At 45.9% G+C, this 25,631-nt stretch overlaps 1 pseudogene; it reads left to right on the forward strand.

Moving 5' to 3' along the window:
* The first annotated feature begins 458 nt into the window (after positions 1-458).
* LOC147986260 (protein FAR1-RELATED SEQUENCE 5-like) overlaps positions 459-25,631 on the forward strand; it is a 32,270-nt pseudogene continuing 7,097 nt past the window's right edge.

Consider the following 25,631-nt stretch of genomic DNA (forward strand, 5'->3'; position numbering starts at 1 on the left):
GCGACTACCCCCTCTGACCTGCTCCGTTCCGGCCAGTCCCCGGCGAATCCACCCGAGTCTTGCGCCATCACCCACCGAAGCATGCTGCCGGGCCCCTGTTCGCCCCTGTTTCGCTTGCGCTGGCCTCGTCAGGTCTTAGCGCCCGCAGCCTCGCTTGAGGTCTAGATCAGGAGGAACCTGAGCTCCTCCATCTTCGTGCAGCGCCGATGACCTCGAGCACAGCCCCGCCAAGCCCCATGCAAGCCGTCACCGACCGCTGCCGCCGGCGCCCGCAGGAGCTCGCCACCGAAGATGAGCACCGCCATGCCCGTTCCCCTCTTTCTCCTCTCTCTCTCATGCGTCTCTCTTTCTCTATGTTCCGCTGCAACAGGGAGCATGCCAAGCCGCCGCCGGGAACGACCTCCATCGCCCAGGGCCTTCCCTCGCGTCATCGCCGTCGACCTGCGGAGGGACCCGCCATGGCCACCCTCGTCTTCAAGATGCGTTCCCCGCGCCCGATTTCGGCGCTCTCAGCACGCCCATCTCCGGAGGCCGCCGTCCCGCGCCCCTCCATCCCCTGCGCCTTCATCTCTCCCTCACCGCCGTTCCCCTTCTTCCTCTGCTTCCTGTATGAGCAAGGAGAACGACCGAGCTCCCCTTCATCGCCATGACCTACAACTGTCTCTATTTTTAGACGAGAAGGAGCAGCTCGCTCGCCTTCCGTTGACCACGGCCGGGCCATGTCTCGCGCCGCTCGGCCTAGCGCCAACTCATGTGGCCTCATTCGCCTGGCGGCCCGCCTCCCCTTCGCCCGATTGACCGCGGCCCAGCTGCCCCTCTCACCTGACTGGGCCTGGCCCATGGTGAGCGCACAGACTGCCCCGATTCAGCCCGCCTATGTTTTTTCCGTGCTCTGCGATTTTGTCTAATTATCCAGGAGTTTACAGTTTTGCAGAAAAGGCCTTCAACTTCATGCATTTAATATCTCACAAACCGTGCATCGGATTAAAACAAACTTAACATGAAACTTGCTTAGTTTTTCATCTAGTTTAATAATATGTCGTTTTCATCCATGTTTAAAATATTTAAAATGCTGTTTGTTTAAATTTGCTCCTATGCCATGTTAAAAATGATTTATTTCATAACTTAATAACCGTAACTTCGAATTTAATGAATTTTATATGTAAATGGGGTAGAAAAATGCCTAGTTTAACATGGTGGCATCACTTTGCATGTTTAACAACTCTAAAATTATGTTTAGGGCAGAACAGTACCAAACCTAAAATATGCACATGAGGAGTTTCCGGAATTGTTGTTTTGTTTTTCCGGGCTCATTTGAACTTGCCTAGATTAGATAGTTTAATTATGCTTCACCCTCTTGCCATGCTTAACAACATTTAATATTGTTGGGTACATAAACGAGATCAAACTAAATAACTTGAATGCATTTTGAGATCCACTTAATTTGTAGTATTGTTTGTGCACTTTGCCTTGCCATGCATATTTTAACCAGACATGCATCATACTTGTTTGCGCATCGTGCCATGCTTATGTGATGGTTGTTTACTATGTTGTGTGCCTCTTTCCGGTGTTTGCTTCTTTGGGTTGGTTCCGGTAACGTCGCGTTTGTGAGGACCCGTTCGACTACGCCCGTTTGTCTCCTTCATGGACTCGTTCTTCTTCCTTGCGGGATTTCAGGCAAGATGACCATACCCTCAAAATCACTTCTATCTTTGCTTGCTAGTTGCTCACTCTTTTGCTATGCCTATGCTGCGATACCTACCACTTCCTTATCATGCCTCCCATATTGTTGAGCCAAGCCTCTAACCCACCTTGTCCTAGCAAACCGTTGATTGGCTATGTTACCGCTTTGCTCAGCCCCTTTTCTAGCGTTGTTAGTTGTAGGTGAAGATTGAAGTTTGTTCCTTGTTGGAACATGGAGATGTTGTTCCTTGTTGGAACATGTTTACTTGTTGGGATATCACAATATATCTTATTTAATTAATGCATCTATATACTTGGTTAAGGGTGGAAGGCTCGGCCTTATGCCTGGTGTTTTGTTCCACTCTTGCCGCCCTAGTTTCCGTCATATCAGTGTTATGTTCCCAGATTTTGCGTTCCTTACGCGGTTGGGCTATTATGGGAACCCCTTGACAGTTCGCCTTGAGTAAAACTCCTCCAGCAATGCCCAACATTGGTTTTACCATTTGCCACCTAGCCTTTTCTTTCCCTTGGGTTCTGCAGACTCAAGGGTCATCATTATTTTAACCCCCCCCCCCCCCCGGGCCAGTGCTCCGCTGAGTGTTGGTCACCTGTCAGCTGCCGGTGGCCACCAGGGGCAACTCTGGGCTGGCCTACCCGTACCTAGGACAATCTAAGTGTGCCCTGAGAAAGAGATATGTGCAGCTCCTATCGGGATTTGTCGGCACATTCGGGCGGTGTTGCTGGATTTGTTTTAGCTTGTCGAAATGTCTTGAAGAACTGGGATACCGAGTCTGATCGAAACGTCTCAGGAGGAGGTCTATTCCTTCGTTGACCGTGAGAGCTTGTCATGGGCTAAGTTGGGAATCCCCTGCAGGGATTTGAACTTTCAAAAGCCGTGCCCGTGGTTATGGGCAGATGGGAATTTGTTAATGTCCGGTTGTAGAAAACCTGAAGTTGACCTTAATTAAAATGCATCAACCGCGTGTGTTACCGTGATGGTATCTTTCCGACGGAGTCCGGGAAGTGAACACGGTGTTGGAGTTTTGCTTGACGTAGGTTGTTTTAGGATCACTTCTTGATCATACTTTTATGGACCGTGCTTTGCCTTCTCTTCTCGCTCTCATTTGCGTATGTTAGCCACCATATATGCTAGTCGCTTGCTGCAGCTCCACCTCATACCTTTACCTTGCCTATGAGCTTAAATAGTCTTGATTGCGAGGGTGCGAGATTGCCGAGTCCCCGTGGCTCACAGATACTTCCGAAACCAGTTTGCAGGTGCCGACGTTACCGAGCAGGTGACGCAACCAAGCTCAAGGAGGAGCTCGATGAAGATCTTGTCCTTTGTGTTGTTTCGTTCTAGTTGATCTGTAGTGGAGTGCAGTTGGGGTCGATCAGGGACCTTGTCACATTTGGGGTTCTTCTTTTATTTTGGTTCCGTAGTCGGACCTTGATTGTATTTGGACGATGTAATGCTTTATTCATGTATTGTGTGAAGTGATGATTGTAAGCCAACTATGTATCTCTTTCCCTTATGTATTACATGGGTTGTGTGAAGATTACCTCACTTGCGACATTGCTTTCAATGTGGTTATGCCTCTAAGTCGTGCTTCGACACGTCGGAGATATAGCCGCATCGAGGGTGTTATACTCGCTTTCCTTCGAAGGCACAACCTCCAACATCCTGACTAGCACGGGATCCGGCGTGGTCTCGGGGAGGGGGGCCGGACACCTGATTAGCTTTGCTTTCTCTATCCACTCTTGTTTAAAGGACAACTCTTTTATGGGCAATTTTATGATAAATATATGGATAGCGAGTCCGGGCACAAGGCTACTTACTTGAGTATCCGGGCGATTGCAGCTCAAGCATGCGTCCTCGGTCAAGTCCGGACACATTGCTTGTGATCCGAAGAACAATTTGTACATCTCCACGGGCGTTGCGCCCATGAAATGCTGGAGAGCTCGTGGTCCCTCCGGATTGAACTCCCATAGGCGAAGGGGGCGACATTTGCTGGGCAAGGCTCGGCGGATCAACATGACCTGCGTCACCACGACTAGACTAATGTCTCTTTCTAAGAGATCTCGAATGCGGCCCTGCAAAAAGGGCACGTCCTTGCATGGCCCCCAGTCCAGTCCTTTATTGACCCATGACACTAGCTATGGTGGGGGACCCGAGCGAAAGGCGGGTGGCGCCACCCACTTGGTGCCCCTGGGAACGGTGATGTAAAACCACTCTCGTTGCCATAAGCTGGACTCCTCTTGAAAACAGCCCTCGGGCCATGGAGCACTAGCATTCTTGCTTATAAAAGCACCTCCGCACTCCGCATGTCGTCCCTCGATCATCTTCAGCTCTACTTTGAAGGTCTTGAGCCATAGTCCGAAGTGAGGAGTAATACGGAGGAAGGCTTCACACATGACGATGAATGAGGAAATATGGAGGATAGACTCCGGAGCTAAGTCGTGAAATTCCAGCCCATAATAAAGCATGAGCCCCCTCACGAAGGGATCCGTCGGGAAGCCTAGCCCCCGAAGGAAGTGAGACATGAACACCACACTCTCACCAGGCTTGGGAGTGGGAATGACTTGCCCTTGAGCAGGCAGCCTATGCCAGATTTCGCCGGTCAAGAACCTGGCCTCTCTCAACTTCAGCACGTCCTCCTCTATGATGGAGGAGGGCATCCATCGGTCTCGAAGGTCGGAACCGGACATTGTCAAAGGTCTGAAGCGCCTGAAATCTGGAGCCTTGGGTGTTGGAACTCGAGGCGAAGGGCGAACTCGTTTGAGATTGAAAGATAGGAGTAAGGCCTTGGTCTCTTTATAAGAGGTTGAATACCAAGGGCCCTCCCCGTGACCGTTTGGGACTCGCCTTTGATCGAGAAAACATACCAACGGGTACGACTGGGTTACCCACGCTCGTATTGATGAGAATCTCGGAATAAGGGGACACGATCTCTGCTTTGACAAGACGTGCCAAGGAAACCGCCTCGCTAAACACGCTGAGGTGGGACAGTAAAACGATTCGAATAAAGACTTGGCCGTGGTGTGATGTCACGCTACGGAATACGTCAGTAGATTAGATTTGTGTAAATATTATTCTCTCTATGGCAATATGTGGAAACTTATTTTGCAGATCCGGACACTACCTTTGTGTTCAAAATCTTCTATGAAGTACTTGGAGGAGGAACCCGCCTTGCAATGTCGAAGACAATCTGCGTGCTAGACTCGTCGTCATTGAAGCCTGGTTCAGGGGCTACTGAGGGAGTCCTGGATTAGGGGGTGAACGGATAGCCGGACTATACCTTCGGCCGGACTCCTGGACTATGAAGATACAAGATTGAAGACTTCGTCCCGTGTCCGGAAGGGACTTTCCTTGGCGTGGAAGGCAAGCTTGGCGATATGGATATGTAGATCTCCTACCATTGTAACCGACTCTGTGTAACCCTAGCCCTCTCCGGTGTCTATATAAACCGGAGGGTTTTAGTCCGTAGGATGAACAACAATCATACCATAGGCTAGCTTCTAGAGTTTAGCCTCCTTGATCTCGTGGTAGATCTACTCTTGTACTACCCATATCATCAATATTAATCAAGTAGGAGTAGGGTTTTACCTCCATCGAGAGGGCCCGAACCTGGGTAAAAACATCGTGTCCCTTGTCTCCTATTACCACCCGCCTAGACGCACAGTTCGGGACCCCCTACCCGAGATCCGCCGGTTTTGACACCGACAGTAACCTCGTCCAAATCGCCTACTGAACAAATTCTTCCTGCTAGACAGAGTGATATATATATATGTGCTCCAGACACAAGTCCAATCCCTAATGGACGTTGTTTCAGAAACAAGAATAGTGGTTGAGAAATGTCCTTAAGATATGAATGGTTTTGAAACCAGACTATCAGACATTCGCTTCGTTGTTCAAGAGTAATGGCGGAAAAAAGGTGGAGATCGTGTTGCTCCATCAGATTCTACAGCCTGAAACATTAGCACTCAGGTCAAATGATCTGTGCTTCTATACATATGATGGTGCTTTTATCTGGAAGGACTGTAAACTTTATGCCAACAGGCCTTTTGTTGTATGGTTGGAATTTATTTTGTTGTGATACAACATTTATGATGCTGCCTCAGGCTGCAGTAATTACGACGCTATTTTTGTATAGTGTAGGTTTATCTTAGTAATGTATTCGGCCGAAAGCTTCGTAGGAGCCCAACATGCCAACATTCGTCGGGCCCATTCCAATTGGGCTAAAAACGATTACGGGCCGAAATTGGCATGTAGCCCACTAAAAATATCTAGGCCTAAATCAGCATAAGCTTTCATATTTTTCTGGTAGGCCTGTGCCCATAGTGGGCCTTTAACAGGCCTAAACATAATTTGGGCCCTCAGTAAAAATAGGCCGTTTACAGGTGTAAATATCTTGAGCCCATAGAAAACATGGGCCTTTAATAGACCGAAAGTAAGATTGGGCCCTGATTGTGGCCCATTTACGATGCGGATCTTTGATAGGCCGAAATTCGAACGGGCCGTAAATGCGCCGACCTAATACACGTGCCTTTAACAGGGTGGAACTTCGGTCGGGCTAGATTATCGTCATTTTTATATGGGCCGTTAATGGGCCCGATATGACGTTGGTCCACATATGGCCCATGGTTTATGTCCGGCGTTAACAGGCCAAAAATGACAACAGGCCGAAAGTGGCCCAAAGCTATAGTGGGCCTCTAACAGGCCGAATGTCAGACATGGCCGAATATGACCCAAATCCTTCACGGTCGTTTATGGGCCGAAAGTTTTGATGGCCTGTAAATGGGCCCAAATGAAGCTGGACCTTTAACAGGCTGGAAATACACCGGGCCGTAATTCGGCCCAATTACTTAGCGGACTGTTAACGGGCCAGAAGTGACCATGGGCCGTGTTGGGGATATTACTACTGGAGGTAAACCGGCCTTATGTAGCCGGGTTGACTCTTTGAAGATTGGAAGCCCATGAAGATGTAAAGATGATGGCGCTTTACGGAGGGCCCAAAGGCGGGTTATAGCCTGTAAATGTAAACCGGCTTAGTCATGTAACTTGTATAGTAAGATAGAGAGAGAGAGAGAGAGGCCGAACCAGATACGTCTATGATCCGGCTTCGGGACTCTGTAGCCCCGCGGGCGTCAACCTATGTATATAAAGGGACGACCCGGCCGCGGTTTAGAGATAGACAACAACAACTCGAGAGCCAGACAAAGCGAATTCGCTCCCTGGCCTTCGAAACCCTAGCAGTACCAATCACAACTAGACGTAGGCTTTTACCTTCATCGAAGGGGCCGAACTAGTATAAACTCCCATGTCCCCTTGTCCGGTTTAACCCCTCTAAGCTAACCCGTTGCGATGGCTCCACGACTAAGTCCTTTCACGAGGACATCTGCCGTGACAAACCCACGACAGTTGGCGCCCACCGTGGGGCTATCGCACGATGGTTTTGAGTTCTTGAAGGGCAGCTTCGATGGACTTAAGGGATACGCTGTGGGCCGGATGACGAAGAGTTGTCACGGCAAGCTCTACATCGATAATGCAGGATGGGGTCCTGAGGCCGATTCAATTGAATACGGGTACCGGGTCCCGTTTGGTGGGATTCACGTCTTCATCGGCAAGATCGGCGAACCGGCCCCCGAGCCGGACCTCTGCACCGACATCATCGAAACGACTCGGAGTGCAAGTTCTTCGCCGGTTCAGCCCGAGGCAAGGCATGTTTTCGTAGGTGTCGTCCATGGATCAGGGTACAAGGATGGACCGGTGTCCGATGGAGAAACCGTAGTCTGCTCTGATGACGAGTCTTCTAGGGAGACCGGATCGCTTTACCAGTTGCAGGATGGCCGGATTGACCAAGGATCCAAGGGCAATAGTATTCCAGATTCCCCCGGTCTGCCAAACCGGGCCGCCATCTTCATGGCCGGCACACAATCGGCACCTCATTCATCTACCGCTACAGCAATGCTCTCCGGTTCAACGACGGCCACACCAGCAGGGGCAGGAAGCTCGGCGTCACCTCCAGCCCAAGTCTTGTCTGATTTGTTCGACGCTCTGGCAACATTGATGTCCACGGAGGTGGACGCAGCAGGCAGGGATCAGCACAATGCGTAGATTGTAGAAGTGAAAGATCAGATAGCCCCAGGCTAAAGCGGACCTGGCAGCAGAAAATGCCAGGATGGCTACGGAGCGGGCCGAGTTGGAAGCAGAGGCCTACCGGATTAGACTGGATCAGAATGCTTCAGAGGAAGTCATGAGAAGAAGGTATCGATCACGTCTCCCGTTGGTTTATGAGCCGCATAATCTTTTCAACACGCCAGGTGCAAGAGCTGGTAACCAACCCATGCTAAACCGAGCGGGGCACCGGGAGCAGGAGCGCCGGTTCAGCCACGCACAATGAACCTGCCTTGCTGGAACAACGTTGTGCCATCAACGCCGCCCGGGCATTATTCCAACCCGTTGGACAACATTGTGGCCGCCGCTTCACGCCTGGCGGCCCTCCCAACCGACGGCGAGTCACCAGTTGCAGTAGAAGCGTGTCGAGCCAGGGATCTCCTTCAAACAGCACTAAACCAACAGCAAGCATATTCACACAGCCGTGAGAGGATTCATTCTTCTCCCCGTCCAAGCCGAAGTTATAGCAGACACATGGAGGACAAATCGGCCGTGTCCAGTAGTGCACGTCGCCGAAATTCGCCACAAGGGAACAACCGGGCTGGGGGAGGTGCTAATGTGCAAGATGTTGTGGACCATGGCCGTGTGCGTCGAGAGACCGAGTTGACAGCTCGACACGGAGCACGATAGCTTACTCCGGTTCACCCCACGGCCTCCGTGGAGCCAGGGGCGATGTTCAGTTCCTTAGGGGTACTGTGTTTAACTCCCGCTTTGCGTAATGTGCGACTGCCCAAGGATTTCAAGGGACCTCATAAGGTACCAAATTACACCACCGATTTGCAGCCAGAGGCGTGGGTGTAGAGCTATGAGATGGCAATGGAGATGTTAGATGTGGATGAGCGGTGTGTGCTAAATATTTCACCATGATGTTGGAAGGAACAGCTCGCACTTGGTTGAAGAGCTTGCCGACCAACTCTGTTGGATCATGGGCCGAACTAAAGGACCGGTTTATCCAGAACTTCAAGGATACGTGTAAGCAACCAATTTCAATTGTAGATCTGGCCGCTTGTGTCCAAGAGGAAGGGGAGTCCACGACCCATTGGGTCAAACGGGTCTCGGCTATTTTGCATTCATCAGATCGTATCAATGTAGACACCGCAGTGTTAAAGTTAGAGGGCAATTGCCATTTGAAACCGTTAAAATAGAAGTTGGGAAGGCTCAAATGTCACTGCAACAACATGTCAACACTCACGACCGCTTTGGTTAAATATGCCGATTCAGATAATACCAAGGATCCAGATTCAGAGGAGGACAAACCGGAGAAAGGTAAGAAGAACGGCAATGCCAAAGGCCAATAGCATAATCCGGCGGGCCATGGAAACACTGGTAAGCGCAAGGCCGACAGCAGCTTGGACTTTGTCGCAAATACCAACGCGTAGGAGAATGGCCAGCGCCGTAAAGGCAAGCAGCCCCAGAGGGGTTGAGGTCCAGGCAACAATTTGGAGCGTTTGTTAAATCAGCCCTGTGCAAAGCATGGATCGAAGGAGAAACCGGCATCACATCTCTGGAAAGATTGTTATATCATGCGGGATTTCAAGAATTCCAATATGTTCCAATATGACAACGGCCCGCCCGGCGGTTCAGGAGGAGGTTTCCACGGGCCGGGTTACGGAGGTGGTGGTTCCGGTTCAGGGTTTCCAGGCAACCAAATCGGACATGTCAATCAAGGACACCAAGGCAACCAGGGAGGCTACAACCATCAGGGGAGTCAGCAGCAGCAGCAGTCGGGTTATCAGAGCAATACCAAACAGCTGAACAGCGGGCAGTATCATGTCTTCACTACTAGTTTGTGCAAACGTGATCATAAGCTCCACAAAAGGGCAGTCAACTCTGTTGAGCCGGCAGTACCTCAGTATTTACGCTGGTCTGAGCAACCTATTTTGTGGAGTAGAGATGATCACCCACCCCGGGTTGATAATCCAGGTCATTTGGCCTTGGTGGTAGCCCCTCAAGTCGGGGGATACGAGTTCACTAAAGTGCTCATGGATGGGGGAAGTAGTATCAATATTTTGTACTATGATACATTCCGCCATATGGGGTTGACAGATAAGGATCTTAAACCGTCAAATACGATCTTTCATGGTGTGGTTCCTGGTAAGTCTGCATATCCTGTTGGTAAGATAGCTTTGGAGGTAGCTTTTGGAGATGACTACGATTCAAGGTCAGAAACTTTGACATTTGAGGTGGTAAAGATCAAAAGTCTATACCACGCCTTGTTTGGGCAGTCGGTTTATGCTAAGTTTATGGCAAGGCCATGTTATGTTTATCTACAGCTTAAAATGTCAGGTCATAAAGGGACTATCACAGTACATGGAAGTAGAAAGATTGCTTTGGAGTGCAAAGAAGGCGATGCGGCTTATGCGGAGTCGGTTTGTGCCACAGAGTAGTTAAAATTCTATAAGGAGCAGGTTGATCCGGCAGACATGACCTCTTTAAAAAAGCCAACTAGGGAGCATGACCCAGCGTTGAAGTTCAAATCGTCTACAGACACTAAGATGGTTGATTTTGTTCCTAGCGATTCATACAAACAGTTCAGCATCAGCGCTAACCTGGATCCCAAATAGGAAAGCGCGCTCATCGAGTTCATACATGAGAATCGGGACATCTTCGCATGGAAACCTTCTGACATGCCAGGTGTACCGAGGGAACTCTCTGAGCACACACTCAACATTGATTCTAAGTTCAAACCAGTCTGGCAGTTCCTCCGCCATTTCAATGAAGAGAGACGCAAGGCAATAGGTGAAGAGGTAGCCCGTCTGTTGGCTGCTAGGTTTATTGTCGAATATTTTCATCCAGAGTGGTTAGCCAATCCGGTGCTAGTTCTTAAGAAAAACGGCACTTGGCTTATGTGTGTGGACTACACGGATTTAAACAAAGCTTGCCCTACAGACCCCTTTGCTCTCCCTCGCATTGATCAGATAATTGATGCTATGGCGGGTTGTGACCGTTTGTGTTTTCTGGATGCTTACTCTGGTTATCATCAGATCAAAATGGCGGTTAAGGACCAGGAGAAGACAGCCTTCATAACTCCCTTTGGAGCCTTCTGCTATGTTTCCATGCCCTTTGGAATCAAGAGTGCCCAGGCAACTTACCAGCGATGTGTTTAGAATTGCCTTCATAAGCAAATTGGGCGCAATGTTCATGCATATGTGGATGATATTGTGGTCAAATCTCGAAAGGAGGGGACTTTGATAGATGATCTACGGGAAACCTTTGAGAATCTCCGGGTTTACAAGATGATGCTCAATCCGGAGAAGTGTGTTCTCGGTATCCCAGCAGGCAAGCTCTTAGGCTTTCTGGTTTCAAATAGAGGCATTGAGGCTAATCCGGAAAAGATTGCAGCAATTACATCCTTGGCTAAACCGGCGTGTATTAATGATGTTCAACGTCTGGCCAGCCGGATTACAACCTTAAGCCGGTTTATCAGCCGCCTTGGAGAGAAGGCCATTCCCTTATATCATATGCTCAAGAAAACAGATAACTTTGTCTGGAGTGAGGCAGCTGATAAGGCATTCGAGGATCTGAAGAGGCAGCTCGCCGAACCACCCATGCTTGCAGCACCAATCAATAAGGAGCCATTATTATTATATGTGGTTGCTAATGCCCGGGCTGTTAGCGTAGCCATTGTGGTAGAGCGCAAGGAGCCTGGTAAGGAGTATCCGGTTCAACGACCAGTTTATTATATCAGTGAGGTGCTCATTGATTCAAAGCAGAGGTATCCACATTGGCAGAAACTGGTGTATGGGGTGTTTATGGCAAGCCGGAAGCTTAAACACTATTTTCAGGGCCATCCTATCACAGTGGTCAGTTCAGCTCCTCTGGGAAACATCATTCAAAACAGAGAGGCGACTGGCCGGTTGCCAAGTGGGCTATTGAGCTTGGACCTCATGGGCTCAAATGTATACCCCACACGGCGATCAAGTCCCAAGCACTCATGGATTTCATCAACGATTGGACGGAGTTACAGGCACCTGAAGAGAAACCGGATAATACATATTGGACTATTCATTTTGATGGGTCCAGACAGTTGGAGGGCTCAGGGGCTGGAGTCATATTAACTTCCCCACGAGGTGACAAGTTTTGTTATGTCCTCTGTTTAATGTTCCCTTGTACTAACAATGCAGCTGGATATGAGGCTTTGCTCCACGGTCTTTGGATGGCTAAAGAGATGAATTTGAGCCGGGTTAAGTGCTTCGGCGATTCAAATCTAGTGGCCCAGTAGGTGCCTGGCACTTGGGATTCTAAAGACCCACTCATGGCTGCATATCAGCGAGAGGTAGACGCAGTGGCTGGTCACTTTAAAGGTTATCAGGTGGACCATATGGACCGGCGTAAGAATGAAGCGGCGGACGCTTTAAGTCGTCTCGGTTCCCAACGTAAACCGGTTCCGCCCAATGTCTTTCTTGATGTGTTGCACAATCCGTCAGTCAAAATACCAACTGAAGAAGATTTGGCTATTCCTGATCCAGAGGCTCAGTTGGTGGCAGCTCTGCATGCCATACCGGATTGGACGATCCCATATCTGGATTACATGAACCGGGGCGAGTTACCAGATGAGGAAACGTTGGCCTGACAGATAATCCACCGTTCCAAGTCCATGACCATACTCAACGGGTAGTTACATCGTTACAGTGTTTCAGGAGCGTTACAGCGCTGTGTTTCTCCTCAAGAAGGTCGTGAGATTTTGCGAGAAATCCATGAAGGGGATTGTGGTCACCACGCTGGTTCAAAGTCATTGGTTGCCAAAGCTTTTCGCCACGGTTTTTACTGGTTGATGGCGCATGCTGATGCGGAGGATTTAGTCAAGAGATGTGATGGATGTCAAAAATTTGCCCGCCGTGCGCACGTTCCGGCTCAAGAGTTGCGGATGATTCCAATTATGTGGCCGTTTGCAACTTGGGGGCTTCATATGGTTGGACCCTTCAAGCGCTCTAAGGACAAGAAGACCCACATGTTAGTAGCAGTTGATAAATTCACTAAATGGGTGGAGGCAGAGCTAGTCAGCAAGTGTGATGCAGCCACGACGGTTCAATTCATCAAAAAGGTGATATTGCGGTTTGGCTTTCCACACAGTATTATAACAGATAATGGCACTAATCTGTCAAAAGGGGAGATGGAAGAATTCTGTCAACGTGAGCACATCCGGCTTGATCTAGCATTAGTAGCTCACCCCCAATCTAATGGTCAAGCGGAAAGGGCAAATCAAGAGATTCTAAGGGGTATCAAACCAAGGCTTATGGTTCCCTTAAAGCGGATGCCGGGTTGTTGGGTTGAGGAGTTACCTTCTGTGTTATGGAGTATCAACACCGCACCCAATAGGTCTACGGGTTACACACCTTTCTTCATGGTGTATGGAGCGGAGGCAGTTCTTCCTAGTGACATCCGTCATGATTCGCCCCGTGTTGCAGCTTATGTTGAGGTTGATAATGAGAAGGCACGTCAGGATTCTCTGGACCTGTTGGATGAAGAGCGTGATCTTGCAGTAGCACGTTCGGTGATTTATCAACAAGATCTTCGACAATATCACAGCCGCCAAGTTAAAACTAGAACCTTTCAAGAAGGTGATTTGGTGCTCCGGCTCATCCAGGATCAGACTGATATGCACGAGTTATCCCCCCCTTGGGAAGGACCTTTCGTGGTCAGCAAAAACCTGCACAACGGATCTTACTACCTCATTGATGTTCGAGAGCACGAAGAATCACGTCAATCGGAGGAGGAGACAAAGCGGCCATGGAACATAGCTCTCCTTCGTCCCTATTATACTTGAAGCCATAGGCTCTTCATCTGTACATATTTATGACAGTGTATATATCATATAATAAACCGGAGCCTCTGTTATAAGCGGGGTATCTATTCTTTCTTATATCATGTGTGTGCTTTTACACGATAACTAACAAAGCGGAGTCTTTGTTAAACCGGATTTAGCAGATGCATAGAGATAAAGAAAATCACTTGGGGGCTTGGTCATGTTTGAACCTCAGCTACACCTCTTGATAGGCATTCCAAGCCATACAAGGAAAATTTGTGGAGCCAAAGAGAGTGTTGTACATAGTACAGACTCAAACATAGGCACACACTGAGCATCGCTCACAAAGTTACTTGGGGGCTCTTTTTTGCAAAGCAACAAAGAGTTTGAAAGGACCCTCGTAATTGGCTATCAAGCCACGGCTTGGAAGCCTGGTGTATTCACCTAAAACCCCAGGTTAGCCTGCCTTCATCAAGTAAGCCACTCCTATCCAGGTAATCCTGGTATGACCCATCGAACATTTGACAAGTCAATCTTTTACAGACCCTGAACGTGTCATAGTTAAAACGATGATTGGTTAATTGGAGGCCCATCTTAAAAGGCTTTGATAAATGGTTTAACTCAGAGGCCTGGCAGCCCATGAAAAGCCTCGATTTGGAGCCTGGCAGCTCATAAAAAGCCTCGCATATTTTCCTATTTGAATTTTTTTTGTTGAACATCATAAGTATTTTTTGATAAACCGGCATCCTTGACCCGGCTTGCTTTCCAACTACCAGTTGTTGGCACATGATCAATTATAAACCGGTGGTCATTGACCCGGTCTGGTTTGACTAAATCACCAGTGTTATAAAGAAAATCCGGTAGTTATACCGGTCTGGTTTGATATATAGACCAGCCTTATGAAGATAAAATTATCAAACGTATCGGGTTGGTGTTAAACACCTTTGCTGTATACACATTTGGTCAATCAATGAGGTATGTTCTGTACATTATTTTTTGTACAAACACTTATTTATTCAGCTAAAGTACTATATTCTTCTTGGATATTATGACATGTCTAGCGGTAAACCGCTAGACACTTTTTAGTTTTTTGGACCTAGGAAGGCAAGTCATCATAGGCTATGCATAAAATATATCCTGAAGGGCAGCACAGATTGTCACAAAGCGTTATGAAACATGCTCGATGGCATGGCAGATAAACAAAGTTTCAGCTATCCTATTACATGAAGCTTCAAAGCGGCTCAAACAGTGCCATTGTTTTTCACAGTAGCCATATAAACCGGCGACCAGATCAGGACTCTTCATCACGACGGTTTGACAGTTGCGGATCAGTTGGTGTAGGCACTTCTTCATCCTTACCCAGCCGCTGGAAATCAGTCGTTGACCAATCGATTCCGGTTAAAGCTTGGAACACTGCTTCCTCATGGATAAGATCAGAAGGGTTAATATCAGGGGCGTAAGTGTGCTTACGAATCGGAGGCACAAGTTCTTCGACTTCATGGATATCGGCCGGCTGTCTTTTCCCTTCTGCATCATAAAACAGTTGAAAATGGGACAAATCGGTGTCCTCAGCCAATTTGCTGGCCGCTGGCCGCATCTGTTTGGTCAGCCGCCGATGATCATCATTATCAAAGTTTGAACCATCTTCTTTAACGCCTGGATATCCTTTAATGATATCCTCCGCTTCAAGGTCTGGAATCCAGGCCTTGGCTCGAATAAGGGCGGTTAATGCTCCTGCTCTCGCAGCGGCTCTCTTCAACTCGGCAATACGCGCTGGTAACATGCCCAGCTTCTCAAGAGTTTCCTTAATCAATGTTGGCATCGGTTTGTTATAAGCTGCCGTACTAATGGCTCGCTGAGACCCAGAGTATAGCTGCTCAACCAATGTATATGCCGCTTTGAGCTTCATCCGCATATCTGCACCAAGATGAGTGATCCGAGTTCCTGCCAAAGATTTTATCAACATTTTTGTCATTTTAAGATTCCTGACTGACGCAACATACATAAGCAGACACTTACCAAAGATAGCAAAGGTCATAGCATTGATTTGGCGCTTCAAACCGGCTAGTTCTTCAACCACTGGTTTCAAGGCTTCCTCGGCGTCTACAGCTCTTTTTGTTAAACCGGCTTTTTCGGTTTCCCATTCAGCACGATCTTGGTTGAAGGATTCTTTCAGTTTCTCCATTCCGGCTAGGGCCTGGGTCAACTCCTCTTTGGCTTTTGCAGCTTCCACTTGTTGAGACTTCACATTTTCTTGCAAGTCAGAGTTTTGAGCATCTTTGCTTCTCAGTTCAGCCTGCAACATTGAAGGTATATTCAACAAAACAACATATTTATGCACTAAGTATAAAGCATATAACACGTTATCCACTTCATACTTGGGGGCTAATGCCTATTTGCTCTCAAATACTACACTCTATACAAGTCTCCAGAACAATGCAAGCATTATCCTTGACACTTGGGGGCTAATGTACGTTTGTTCTAAACCGGCGGTGTGGATTAAAAACTGGATTAACTTGCCAAGTTAAATCGGCCTTTTGGGGCTATGCTGCAGAAAGTTGTCTAATTTTTTCAAACATGAGTCTTATCTATGATTGAGGACACGCCTTTGCAAGGATCAATGATGGGATGCTTGAAGTGTTACAAAGACCCGGTTTATGATTAACAATCATAAAACTGCTCTTGGGGCTACTTGGAATAGTATTTCAGCTATAAATCAATGTACAAGGGGGAAGAATTTACCTCATATCATTCTTTCATCAAATTCACCAAACCGGCCTCATAATCCCGATTTGAGTGCAGACGGTTCAAGAAGCCGTAATGAAGCTCATCAGCATTAAGATGAGCATAGTTTGATAAGTCGCTGCTCCATTTACCTTTATCCCTGGCAATTTTCTCTACTTTGGCACTATGCTGAGCCAAAATGACGGGATGACCAAGAGAGTTGTGGCCTATTCCAGTAATAATAACGTCATCACCTTGGCCTTCAGGATTTTTGGTGGATGATGATGGAATTTCAGTGTCTTTCATTGGACTAGCTCGGTTTGGTTCTGTCGGTTCAGTATCAGGGGCGGTAGGCTCAGCATCTGTTGGTTCGTCGGTATGTTGGCCGTCAAGGGGCGGATCATCAAAAGTTGTTTCAGGATGGAGGCCTTTTGGTTCACCAGTTTGCTCCGGTTCACCTCTTGGTTCTTCTTCTTCGGCAACAGGGTCTTCTGGCGGATTGGTGACCCGAGCTTTCTTGCTAGGTCTGGCTTTGGCCCTGCAAACAGAATAAAAAGGGCTAACATCATGTTCAAAAGATGTAGGGCGCTTTGAAAGGAAAGGTTTTTCATAACTCACCCGGCCACAGTTTTCAAAGGGGGGAGTTGAGTTGCTGTCGATTCACCAGAAGAGGAAGGAGGTGTCACCTGATAATTTGAATCGGACGGATTAAGAGGCTATCTGAAATAACCTGCCTTGGGGTAAGAATGGTCATAAGTAGGAGAGACCTCAGACCGGCGCTTCCGAACCGGAGTATCAGGTAAACCGGCAGAGGTGACCTGTTGGCCACTATGCCGGGTTGTCCGGCGAGCTTCATGCTGTTGAGTCTTCAATATAAATGTTGGATACAATTGATCAAGAGGATGAGAAAAGCTTGCTTTCCGGATTGCTTGGCGAGTTTTTTGTGTTGGCATAGAGTCTGTACCAGAGGAAAGGGTAATTACCTCTATGTCATCAGCCTGACTAGCTTCTGCCTCCTCCTGAGGAAGATCATTGTTAACAAGATGCATAAAAAGAGAGCCAAGTGAGTCAAGTTCTACCTCAACTTTTGGGTCATCAGTATCATCATCAAGCTCCATATTAATCCGGTCAGCCGTTTTCCTCTTTGACGTCCGTTTTACGGCTTTGGTCTTCGGGCGGTTTGGCTTGACCACTTTGTCTCCAGTTGGCTTTGCCGCTTTCTCTATGGATTTCCATTTCCAGAAGGGGTCATCACCCTATATATATATAAAGAAGAAGGGTTACAGCTTGTATAAGTTAAAGATATTAGAGATGAAGAGGAAGTGTAATGCTTACAGCAGGCGGTTTGTTCTTGGTATAGAAGGGACTCAGACCGGTTTGACTACAGACCAGTTCCGATTCATTCAGAATCTTCGTTACACCTTCAATAACTTCTTCCTCAGATAATTGGACATTGCAGTGGCGTTGAGGATCGTCAACTTCACCGGTATATTCGCACATTAAACCGGGACGCCGGCTTAGCAGCGAGATACTCCAGGATATCCAATAGCGCACAAAATCCACGCCTGTTAAACCGTTTGCCATAAAGGCCCGGAGCTTGGCGATTTGAGGAGCGTATTTTTCCCTTTCTGAAGAGCTCAGGCATTGTGGCATTGGGTGAGTGTTGGATAATCTATGATCACGGAAGCCGGGGAGGGGATTTTCATCCTCAGGCGAAGTGTCTCTGCAATAAAACCATGTTTGGTTCCATTCCTTTGGGGGGCTATGATGTTTGGCATGAGGAAATTCTACTTCTTTCTGCTTTTGAATCGAGACACCACCAAGCTCTCTGTTCGGGCCATTCACAAACTCTGTGCGCCGGTTTAAGTGAAAGAAATCCCGGAACAGTTCTGCAGTTGGTTCTTCTTGTAAATAGACTTCACAAAAGACTTGGAAATTGCATAAGTTGGAGACTGAGTTGGGTCCAATATCTTGTGGATGCAGTTGGAAGCTGGCAAGCACATCTCGATAAAATTTTGACCCTGGCGGTTTAAACCACGACCTATATGGTCAACGAAGACTACCACATCGCCTTGTCTTGGGGTTGGAGGATTCTCTGTTCCTGGAACTCGCCATTTGATCTCAGTTTTCTTAGGCAGAGAGCCGATGCTAACCATCTCATTCAATTGAGCCTCAGTAACCCGGGAACGAGCCTAGTTGCAGGCAGTGAATTGTTTGGCCATTGCAAAGCGAACAAACTGAAAATGAAAGGCCGGTTTATAAATTACGCATGATTATACACAAGAGACAAGGGAGTAAGAAACATACTGATATGATAAATGGTACAACCTGGAGACTAGTGTAATGAGAGAAAAAGGTAATGCTAGCACAGGATTGATCAGGCACTGTTAAACCGGAGCATAATTATGAAGGTAACATGCTCTTCCGGTTTATCAGAGGGCTAATGGCATAGACTATTTATACAATGTTAAACCGCTTATATTGGTGCGAGGAGAAACGGATCTCACAGGAACATAGAAACAGATCTCACAGTGATGTATAAAACTTTCAGTTCTAAAGATAAGAAAGAAAAGCAAAAATAATTGGATCCTGAAGGGGTGCAGAACTGAAGCAATTTTTGACAGACTAGATCAGTTCTTTGCGCATAAGGATTTGTGATGACCATGGTAGGTAAGCTACGGCAAGAGATGCGTCAAGCATGAAGTGTCCATCTATATATTAAAGGAAGAATAGGGAAGAATAGCACTGATGAACTTTGGAAGAACTGCGAAGAATGTCGAAACCCTAGAACAGATCTATGGTGAAAAAAGTAGAGAACTTACTGGAGCTGGTGAGGAAGCGGAAGGGCACCGCAGTATTCTGGTGCGTTCAGGGTGATGCAGCGGCCAAGGTCGGAGCATAGGCGACGGTCGACGGTGGTGGCGAAGCTCCAGAGGTTGAGCGGCGTGAGGAAGACGACGCGAAGAGGCACGGGGGGAAACGGCGAAAATGACCCCTCGGTCCTATTTATAAGGCGAAGTGATAAAATGGCAAGTACGGGAATCGAGGAGCCCAAAAAATGGATAAGTTAATAAGGGTGTCACCTCGATGACTGGATATATATTAAATTAAGGAAATCTCCGACATCAACGGATGGATGACGTCAGGGCGGTTTATCATAATTTTGAAGTATGACATCATGGCGGTTTACAAGATCAAACATGAAGATAAGAGAGAATATTTTTTCTAAGTGTGGAAGATTGACATGAACAAGTTCAAACCAATCTGGGGCCTAATGTTGGGGATATTACTACTGGAGGTAAACCGGCCTTATGTAGCCGGGTTGACTCTTTGAGGATTAGAAGCCCATGAAGATGTAAAGATGATGGCGCTTTACGGAGGGCCCAAAGGCGGGTTACAGCCTGGAAATGTAAACTGGCTTAGTCATGTAACTTGTATAGTAAGATAGAGAGAAAGGCCAAACCGGATACATTTATGATCCGGCTTCGGGACTCTGTAGCCCGGCGGGCGTCAACCTATGTATATAAAGGGATGACCCGGCCGCGGTTTAGAGATAGACAACAACAACTCGAGAGCCAGACAAAGCGGATTCGCTCCCCGGCCTTCGAAACCCTAGCAATACCAATCACAACTAGACGTAGGATTTTACCTTCATTGAAGGGGCCGAACTAGTATAAACTCCCGTGTCCCCTTGTCCGGTTTAACCCCTTTAAGCTAACCCGTTGCGATGGCTCCACGACTAATTCCTTTCACGAGGACATCTGCTGTGAAAAACCCACAACAGGGCGCGTTGATGATAAGTTTAGGACATGACGTTGACGGGCCAATTTGACAGAAAATGTTGGGCCTTTAGCTGGGCCGGCCCATTATGGTGTGCAGAATCTTGTGGTCCTTTAGCTGGGCCGGCCCATTGTGGTCCGCAAAATCTTGTGGGCCTTTAGCTGGGCCGACCCATTATGGTTTGCTAAATTTTGTGGGCCTTTAGCTGGGCCGTCCCATTATGGTCCGCTAAATCTTATGGGCCTTCGGTTGGGCCGGCCCATTAAAACTTTGTGGGCCACTTTTGGGCCGGTCCACGTGTCAACATATCATAGGCCCATCTCGACCGTTGGATGAGTGACACCTGTGCCAACGCGGAGCTGACGCGTGGATCCGTCAGCCAATGAGAATTTTACACGTGGAAAATCGGCATTGGTCGTGGCTGTTAACGGGTTATCGGATCCAAAATCTGACCCGATAGCTTAACGGCGTTCTGTTACGGTGGATGCCACGTGTCGGTCACCCTTGACGAAAGCACTTCTGTGACGCGCGATTTATCGTCATGGAAGTGGACACTTCCGTGATGATAATTTTGGCAATGTCATGGAACACTTCTACGATAGCACATGTATGACTATCTTGATTCTGTCAAAAATTTGTCATGGATGTACATGCATGACAGAAAACACGACCTACTGTGACAAACACGTATCATCACGAAAGTGTATTTTTTTGTAGTGGTGATTGTCAAGCTTCAAAATATTTCACTTTCTAAACCCAGTGTGAAGCTACCACTAGCATGATATAATTTCAACTTCATGATATCCAATTCATTCAACAATTTACTCATAGGATATAAGTGAAGCACAAGAGTAAATGACCAGCTACTCCAAAAAAGATATAAGTGAAGATCAAGCGAGTAGTTAAGTAAATAGGTAGCTATTTGAGGACTCTCTCTTATTCAAAAACTTTCAGATCTAAGCATTTTATTAAAACAACAAGAAAAACAAAATAAAATTACATTCCAAGAATAGCACACATCATGTGAAGAAGCAAAAACTTAGGCTCAACCGATACTAACCGATAATTGTTGATGAAGAAAGGTGGGATGCCTACCGGGGCATCCCCAAGCTTAGATGCTTGAGACTTATTGAAATATTATCTTGGGGTGCCTTGGGAATCCCCAAGCTTGAGCTTTTGTGTCTCCTTAATTCCTCTCATATCACGGTTTTCTTAAATCTCAAAAACTTCATCTGCACAAAACTCAACAAGAACTCGTGAGATAAGTTAGTATAAATCAATGCAAAACCTTATCATTTTTACTGTAGCAAATCACCAAAATTATTATTCAACATTGCATACTAAATGTCTCTGCATATTTAATAGTCCTATCCTCAAATAGAATCATTAAACAAGCAAACATATGCAAACAATGCAAACATAACAACAATCTGCCAAAACAGTTCAGTCTGTAAAGAATGCAAGAGTACCAATACATTCCTAACACGAAAAGTTATGAAGATTTTGAACACTGTAGATAATTTATCAGATCTCATTTTGCAAAAAGTTTCAACATTTTATCACATTCTGAATTTTCTAGGGAATTTTTGCAACAGCGGTAAACTTTCTGTTTTCAAACAGCAACATGTATACTTGCAAAATAAGCGTGGCAAAGGCTATCATTTCCACTTTTATTGAAATAAAAGATTCAAAACATTATTATAAATAACATCAAGAAAATCCTAACAAAAAAATGATGCTCCAAGCAAAACACATATCATGAGACGAATAAAAATATAGCTCCAGGTGAGGTTACCGATAATGTTGGAGACAAAAGAGGGGATGCCTTCCGGGGCATCCCCAAGCTTAGTTGCTTGGATCTTCCTTAAATATTAACTTGGGATTCCTTAGGAATCCCCAAGCTTAAGGTCTTATCACTCCTTATTCTCCTCATATCAATGTCTCACCCAAAACTTGAAAACTTCAATCACACAAAACTTAACGGAACTTCATGAGATAGGTTGGTATGATAAAGAGCAAACCGTTTCACTTTGGTACTGTCAAAAACAAGATTCATAATTGTTTCCACACAATGCCTACTGTATAATATAATTTCCACAATTTATATTGAGCAATATAAGCCATAGAAACTAGAAAACAAGCAAACTATGCATTGAAAACAGAATCTGTCAAAAACAGAACAGTCTGTAGTAATCTGTACTTCAACTATACTTATGCTACTTCAAAAATTCTGAAAAATTACGAAAACCTGGGAAATTTGTCTATTGATCTTATGGAAAAAGAATCAGTATTTTATCACACTTCTATTAAAAATGAGAATTATTTTCATGAGCGCAAAAGTTTCTATTTTTCAGCAAGATCAAATCAACTATCACCTTAGACCATACCAAAGGCTTTACTTGGCACTTTATTGAAAAGAAAGCTATAAAACATGATTACTACAGTAGAATAATCATGTGAACACATAAAAACAATAGGAGTAAATGTAGGGTTGTCTCCCAACAAGCGCTTTTCTTTAATGCCTTTTAGCTAGGCATGATGATTTCAATGATGCTCGCATAAAAGATAAAAATTGAAACATAATGGGAGCGAAACACATGGCAAGCACATTTAAGCCTAACCCACTTCCTATTCATAGGGATTTTATGGGAAAACAATTTATGGGAACAAGAATCAACTAGCATAGGAAGGCAAAACAAGCATAACTTCCAAGACTTTCAACACATAGAGAGGAAACTTGATATTATTGAGATGTGTAGAAGCATAAGTTCCTCCCTCATAGTAATTTTCAGTAGCATCATGAATGAATTTAACAATATAACTATCACATAAAGCATTCTTTTCATGATCCACAAGCATAGAAATTTTATTACTCTCCACATAAACAAACTTCTTCTCATCAATAGTGGTGGGTGCAAACTCAACAAAATAACTATCATGAGATTGAAAATTAAAATCATGATGACAAGTTTAATGGTTATCATTATTCTTTGTAGCATACATGTCATCACCATAATCATCATGGATAGGGACTTTGTTATCATAGTCAACTGAAGCCCCTCATCCAAAATGGTGGATTCATCACTAAAGAAAGTCAGGACCTCTCCAAATCCACATTCATCATTGTAATCATCATAAATAGGAGGCATGCTACCATTATAACAAATTTGCACATCAAAACTTGGGGAATAAAAAAATCATCTTCATCAAACATAGCATCCCCAAGCTTATGGCTTTGCACATCGTTAGCATCATGGATATTCAAAGAATTCATACTAACAACATTGCAACCATGCTCATCATTTATACCAAACATTCTATTGAATTCTTCTTCTATCAATTGAGCACAATTTTCTTTTCCATCATTTTCACAAAATACATTATAAAGATGAATAATATGATGCAACCTCAATTCCATTTTTTGTGGTTTTCTTTTATAAACCAAACTAGTGATAAACAAGAAACTAAAAGATTCGATTGCAAGATCTAAAGATATACCTTCAAGCACTCACCTCCCCGGCAACGGCGCCAGAAAAGAGCTTCGTTGACGGGATGTGAGTTCTGCTTACCTAGCCTCCCCGGAAACAGCGCCAGAAAAGAGCTTGATGTCTACTACGCAACTTTATTCTTATAGACTCGTGTTGGGCCTCCAAGCGCAGAGTTTTGTAGGACATTAGCAATTTTCCCTCAAGTGGATGACCTAAGATTTATCAATCCGTGGGAGGTGTAGGATGATGATGGTCTCTCTCAAACAACCCTGCAACCAAATACAAGAAATCTCTTGTGTCCCCAACACACCCGATACAATGGCTAATTGTATAGGTGCACTAGTTCGGCGAAGAGATGGTGATAAAAGTGTAATATTGATGGTAGAAATATATTTTTATAATCTGAGTAAATAAAAACAGCAAGGTAGCAATTGATAAAACAGAGCAAAAACGGAATTGCAATGCTTGAAAATGAGGCCTAGGGTCCGTACTTTCGCTAGTGCAATCTCTCAATAATGCTAATATAATTGGATCATATAACCATCCCTCAAAGTGCAATGAAGAATCACTCCAAAGTTCCTATCTAGCGGAGAACATAAGAAGAAATAGTTTATAGGGTATGAAACCACCTTGAAGCTATTCTTTCCGATCGATCTATCCAAGAGTTCGTACTAAAATAACACCAAATAATTTCAGATTCATAATACTCAATCCAATACAAAGAATCTCAAAGAGTGCCCCAAGATTTCTACCGGAGAAACAAAAGACGAGAACGTGCATCAACCCCTATGCATAGATTACCCCAATGTCACCGCGGGAATCCGCGAGTTGAGTGTCAAAACACATGTCAAGTGGATCAATATGATACCCCATTGTCACCATGAGTATTCATATGCAAGACATATATCAAGTGCTCTCAAATCCATAAAAGTATTCAATCCGATAACAACGAAATCTCAAAGGGAAAAACTCAATTCATCACAACAAGATAGAGAGCGGAAAACACCATATGATCCGACTATATTAACAAAGCTCCTGATACATCAAGATCGTGACATCTCAAGAACACGAGAGAGAGAGAGAGATTAAACACATAGCTACTGGTACAAACCCTCAGCCCCGAGGGTGGACTACTCCCTCCTCATCGTGGTGGCTGCCGGTATGATGAAGATGGCCACCGGTGATGATTTCCCCCTCTGGCGGAGTGCCAGAATGGGTCTAGATTGGTTATCATGGGTACAGAGCCTTGCGGCGGTGAAACTTCTGATCTAGGTTTACCCCGAGGGTTTTTGGAATATTTGGGATTTTATAGGGCAAAGAGGGGGTACGGGAGGCCACCGAGCTGGGCACAACCCACCTGGATGCGCCTGGGGCCTCGGGCGCGCCCTGGTGGGTTGTGCCCCCCTCGGGGCACCCCCTAGGTGCTACTCTGGACCATCCTGGGTGACCTGGTCCATAAAAATTCGCCAAAAAGTTTTGCGGTGTTTTGAATCTGTTTGATATTGATTTTCTGCGATGTAAGAAACAAGCAAAAAACAACAACTTACATTGGGCACTGGGTCAATAGGTTAGTCCCAAAAATGATATAAAGTTGCTATAAAATGATTGTAAAACATCCAAGAATGGTAATATATTAGCATGAATACTTCATAAATTATAAATACGTTGGAGACGTATCAGTAGCTGAAGCATCATTTACTCTAAGTCCTACCCCCTCCGATGTGCTATATAAGCCGAGGGGCCATGCTCATATATACATCTCAGAAATCTCTTGGTAGTTTACCTGTACTCTATGCACATGGTCGTGTACTGCATCGGGGTGGTTCACCCATGGGGAGCCCGGTAGCATGCATGCCCAAGGGCTCGGGAGGCCTACCGCATACCTAACAACAATAAGGAGCCTAGAAGAGCAGATAGGTGTCAAGGATCTACTTGGTGCCCAAGTATACGCTGGCGGTGACCTAGATCGCATCTCCCTCCTTGTAAAACCTTAGCCCCGCCATGTATATAAGGTGGGGACAGGAGGGCTCTCATT

The sequence above is a fragment of the Triticum urartu genome, chromosome 2A (genome assembly GCF_056163025.1).
Source record: "Triticum urartu cultivar PI428250 chromosome 2A, HENAU_Tu73, whole genome shotgun sequence".
Taxonomy (NCBI): Eukaryota; Viridiplantae; Streptophyta; class Magnoliopsida; order Poales; family Poaceae; genus Triticum; species Triticum urartu.